Below are 5,733 nucleotides of genomic sequence, written 5' to 3'. Positions count from 1 at the left end.
ATGGCGGCGCGGTGGCTCCTGCTGGAGGCGTTTGTGGTGATGCGGGGTGAGATGGCCAGAGGATGGAGGTGGGCTGGGTGTGGCCGGTGGCGGCGTCTGGCCCGGATCCGGTCTTGGCGGACGCGGCGGCGACTCCGGCCCGGATCTGAACATGGCGGTGGCGGTGTCCCCTCCGCCGGGGATGATGGGCCAGATGGTGGGTCCTCGTGGCGGCGCCGGTGGCGGCTGATCTTGCGATCCCGCCCTGGGGACGTCGCAGGACGCGTGTGGCGGATGGAGCTTCCTCCGACGTGGACGGCGCGTGATGCGGGATCGCGGCGGCGGTTGCTGTTGTATGGGCGACGATGACAATGGCTGGCGCGACGGTGGGTGCTCCATGTAGCGCCCGAAATCAGGGCGACGACCCCTCTTCATCAACTGCCGCGGACTCCGGGATCGTGTGGGCGATTCGGAGTCTGGATCTCAAGGTGGTGATGGCCTTTCTAAGGTTGGTGACGGTATGGGACGCCCCTTCCATCAACAGATCGGGTTCGATGCGGCTCGACAGGTGACACATGTGCCTCGTTCGGAGTTGCCAGGCGGTGCCTGTCGCCGCCAGGTGAAGCCACCGGTGGATGCGCTACCGGCGGATGCTACGCACATCATCTTATATGGAGACATCAAGTCATGCCTGCTATCGGCAAGTGATGCACGGTGGCTCTAGCGGAGGTGTCATGTTTAGCTTGTTGTTGTCAGATCGAAGGTGGTGCGACAGTAGCGGGAGACAGGTGGTATGAGATGTCTTTGTCTTCTGTTGTCTCCTCCAGAGATATCCGGCTATCGAGGTGTCGGTAGACGGATAAGAGCGGATGGTACATACAGCTTGAGTGATGACTTTATACACTTCGATGGAAACACAAGATCTCTGATCGGACTATGTCGTTGCGCGCTGTGTCGTGTTGGTGGAGTGAAGCTTGGCTTTGAGGATGAGAATCCGGAGTTCAACCTTATGATGAACTTGCCATCATCGCCACACATGCTGCGATTCCTTCTTGAAAGCATAGCCTAGGAGTTGTGTATTTTCGTTTATGTTGTGTCTTGTATTATATGGATTAGTGGCTATCCGGGGGAGGTACTGTCGCGAGGTATACGGCCTCAGGGTTTGTTTACCATTTTATTTCCGGGTAGATGGTGTTCGGCTGCTCGATTTTGTATTTTTAATAATTTATGGTTGCATGCATCGTCCTGATGCAAAGGCAGGAAGTTATCCTCTTTTTTAAAAATAAAATGTTTTCCATTAAAAAATAAAAATAGAGAATTATTTACTTTTAAAATAAGAACTGAGTTACCCCGGAAAAAAAAGCAATAGAGATCGATTGGGTATACGATCGAGTTCCCCGCAAAAAAGAAAAAGATTCCGTATACGAGTAGGAATCGAAACCGTTCCAATGTGCGACGTACTCTAGTTTGTTAACTTGTTATGGAAGACCGGTGCAAAAAAAAAAAAACTTGTTATGGAAGACGAGAGATTGAGATCGTTAAGATCTCCTTGGAAGAGGAAAGGACTGCGGTTTAAACTAGGAAGCTTATCACGCGAGGAGATTGGATTGAACCCTAGCGTCTTGGGCGGAGCGACGCCAGTATATCAGAGCGGCAACGGCGTCGTCGACGAGATCGGATTGAATCGTATCTATCTATCTATCTCCCGGTCACACGCTCGTACGTAGGTCCAAGATCCAGCCATGGCATCGAGCGACAACGACGACCAGGGCTACAGCGATTTCGACGAGGAGGAGGACCCGATCGAGCTCGAGTCGGACGACGACATGGCGGCGCTGCTGGCCGCGAGGAGGCAGAAGTACAAGGTCCTCACCGAGGGTGCCGTGCGCGCGCTCCAGGACGACTGCATCGCCGGGGTCGCCGACCTCATCCAGGTCCCGCCGGCGATCGCGGCCATCGTCCTGCGCCACTGCCACTGGAGCACCCTCGTGGTCCAGGACAAGTGGTTCTCCGACGAGCAGGGCCTCCGCGCCGCCGTCGGCTTGCTACCGCCGAGCGACGGCGACGCCGTGGCGGAGCCCAAGCGCAAGCGCAAGGATAAGAAGCTCACCTGCGACCTTTGCTTCGACAATCACCCTCCAGGCCAGATGAGGTCGGCGGGGTGCGGCCATCTCTACTGCCGCGTGTGCTGGCGCGGGTACGTCCGCGCGGCGGTGGAGGACGGCGCCCGGTGCCTGTCGCTGCGGTGCCCGGACCCGTCCTGCTCGGCGGCCGTGCTCCGGGACCTGGTGGACGACGTCGCCGACGAGGAGGACAAGCAGCGGTACGCGGGGTTCGCGCTCCGGTCGTACGTGGAGGAGAGCAAGACCATGAGGTGGTGCCCCGCTCCCGGGTGCGGCCTCGCCATGGAGTATCTCGGCGGGGAAACCCTCAGCGAGCAGCTGGACGTGGTGTGCGACTGCGGCCACGGCTTCTGCATCGTCTGCGCCGAGGAGTCGCACCGGCCGGTGCCGTGCCGCACGGTGCGCGACTGGGCGGCCAAGAACAGCTCCGAGTCGGAGAGCACCAACTGGGTGATGGCCAACACCAAGCTGTGCCCCAAGTGCCGGCGCCCCACGAGAAGAACACGGGCTGCAACCACATGACCTGCCGGGACCCCTGCCGCCACGAGTTCTGCTGGATCTGCCTCGCCGACTACCGCGTTGGCCACACCTGCAACCGCTACGAGGTCGACGAGATCGACGCCCGGCAGGCCTACGCCAGGGCCTCCCTCGACCGGTACATGCACTACTACGAGCGCTGGGTGGCGCACGAGCACTCGCGGGTGAGGGCCAGCGAGGACATGTTCGAGCTGGAGAGCGCCAGGGAGGGCTACCTCGAGGGCGCTGCCGCCGACGAGGCGCAGAGGCAGCTCGGCTTCCTCATCGACGCCTACCGGCAGATCCTCGAGGGCCGGCGGATGCTGAGGTGGACCTACGCGTACGGCTACTTCGCCGACAGGGACAAGCTCAACCTCCTCGAGTGCCTCCAGGGCGAGGCCGAGGACTCGCTGGAGCGCCTCCACAAGATGGCCGAGGCCGAGCGCACCGCCGACGAAAACTACTACGCTGCCGACGGCGGCGTCTCGTCCTACTTTGACAGGCTCGCCAAGCTCACCAAGCAGACCCACGATTACTTCGAGAGCATGGCTGAAGCTTTCCAAACCGATCTCGACTAGCTGCTCCATCGCCCCTACGTACCCAAGGTTCCTGGTTTAACAGACTACAAGTAGTTGCTTTTTAGTTAGAGCTAGACAATTTTCCACCTTAATTCATCCATTGCCAGATGTAGTACTATCTCTCTCTCAGTTTACAGGGCGTGCGCGTGTTCCTAGGTCATCAATTCGACCAATCTAATACAAGTCATATATTACAAAAAATATAATATCAATATAAACTTCAGATGTTCTATTTTCAAACCATATAATTTTTATGTTATATAGTTTATATTAAGGTGATAAAATTAGCAACCTAGGTATACATGTAGGACTTATAAACTGAAACCGAGGTAGTAGCTTTTATCTCAACTCCTTTTGTTTTTTGCAACTTGTTAGATTTGGTCCTTTGTATTAATGCGGTCAACCATTGTCAAACACCGTTTTCTGCTAATGTGTCCTTGACTAGCTATTAGTATCTCCGTCCGAAAATACTTCATCAAAATGGATAAAAACCTGATGTATTAGAATTACAATTTATCTAAATACATCCTCTTTTATTCTAATACATCAGGATTTTTATTCATTTTGATGACAAGTATTTCTAGATGAAGGGAGTACCTACTACCTGCACCATCACCCCTACGTACCCAAGGTTCCTGGTTTAACTAGAGTAGTACTCAACATCCGTATGCGTACGCAATTTTCCACGCACCCCGGCAAAAAATCATGAAAGATGTCACGCACGTTACAGGCAAAACCTCCTTTTTCCCACGCCCCTCTCCTTACAGTGAGTTCCTCTCGGCCTCCTATATATACTCTTAATTCTTCTTCCATGGCGATCAGTGGCTAGCGGTGCACAATCCACCGTTTAGACACCTCCATCGCGGCCGATGATGGGTGTCATTAGACCTCCACATTGTTACACAGCCTTCAGGCTATGGAGTACATAATACGTTACCTGATTATTTATTTCTTTTCAGAAACATTGAGTACAACACAGACGCGCACAAACACCACCCCTCACACACACACACACACACTCACATGATGTTTGTTGAAGCGGAAACAGTAACATCCATACATGTGGGCATTAGTCAACTCACCCACACGTCTCCATCGCCGTCCAGTCACTTCTGCACGAATCTTGGCATGAAATGGGTGACTTTGTGTGCCACATAGGACAACTCGCGTGTGTGGCGTGTGAGAGAGTTCGCCCGCAGGCCGGTTTCCTCTCCGTGGTCAACGGTTGCCAGTCGGGAGCGTGCGGTGGAACTGCCGTGGCGCCCGCACGTGCACACCCGATTGCGGTTGCCGTCAACCATTTCACGCCCCACACACACACACACATGATGTTTGTTGAAGCGGAAACAGTAACATCCATACGTGTGGGCGTTAGTCAACTCACCCACACGCCTCCATCGCCGTCCAGTCACTTCTGCACGAATCTTGGCATGAAATGGGTGACTTTGTGTGCCACATAGGACAACTCGCGTGTGTGGCGTGTGAGAGAGTTCGCCCGCAGGCCGGTTTCCTCTCCGTGGTCAACGGTTGCCAGTCGGGAGCGTGCGGTGGAACTGCCGTGGCGCCCGCACGTGCACACCCGATTGCGGTTGCCGTCAACCAAGTCTCGCACTTCGCCCCCCCCCCTCACGGTTTCATTTACTCGCTCCACTTCATTACTCACCCAACCCACCATCCATAGTAGTTCAGTCGATTGGAGGAGAAGCCGAGAGGAGAAGGCGGCGGTGGAGGCGGAAGAGTCGACGGAATTCGCGGCCATCGGTGGGGCTCGCCGGACCGGAGCGTCTTCGCCGTTGTGCCCGCAAATTGAAGGTAATGCTCCTTCCGATGCTCACATTCCTTGCCTGCATTCCCGCCTCCCCTATATGGTCAATTTTCCGCTCGAAATTCATCGAGATTCTGACGGATTCGCGGTGCTCCCGCGTTCCTGTCAGCGACGGAGTCCCGTGCTTGCCGTTTAGGGTGGCATTGCACAGTTTCGTCGCCGCCGCGGTGGCAGCCATGCCGGTGTGGCTCGGCCTGTCCGCAGCCACATCTGGGTTTTGCCTTGCGATTGAGCCGGCGTTTTTCTAGTTGTTAGTTATGTATTGCCTCGAAATGCTATTGACATAGGTGCAGGAAGTTTTTCGTTGTTGAATTTGAGGGTATGATAGTTGCCAATGAACCCTAGATCTAGGTAGTTGTATTTCATAGTGTAGTGTAAAGGCAGCCATGGCAGTTTCAACAACTACCTGCACTGAATGGAACTAATTTTCTGATCAACCGTGCCAGTTGCCACAAATATGCTTTCCGTGTGGCAACTAATTTTGTGAACACACTATGGCTGTTGCCATGCTGTAGGCAGGATAATGGGCAAATTCACTGTACTATAGACTCATTTTGCGTTTTGCCATGCTGACTTGTGATATCTGAACATATTTGGCTGTATTACATGGCAACTCATTTTTAATATGAGTCCAGGGTGTGAATTGCCACATTACAGGTTGTTTAGTAAATGTTTTCAGCATTTTTTTGAACTGTCTTGCATTTTAATATGG

The 5,733-nt window shown here is 54.2% G+C and overlaps 1 pseudogene; it reads left to right on the top strand.

Annotated features, from left to right (window-relative positions):
• Positions 1 to 1,721: 1,721 nt before the first annotated feature.
• Positions 1,722 to 3,196, top strand: LOC125519734 (putative E3 ubiquitin-protein ligase ARI7 pseudogene; annotated as a pseudogene).
• The last annotated feature ends 2,537 nt before the right edge of the window (positions 3,197 to 5,733 follow it).

This window comes from Triticum urartu, chromosome 7A (genome assembly GCF_056163025.1).
Source record: "Triticum urartu cultivar PI428250 chromosome 7A, HENAU_Tu73, whole genome shotgun sequence".
Classification (NCBI taxonomy): domain Eukaryota; kingdom Viridiplantae; phylum Streptophyta; class Magnoliopsida; order Poales; family Poaceae; genus Triticum; species Triticum urartu.
The sequence above is the reverse complement of the archived record's forward strand: the minus strand, read 5'-3'. Positions and strand labels throughout refer to the sequence as shown.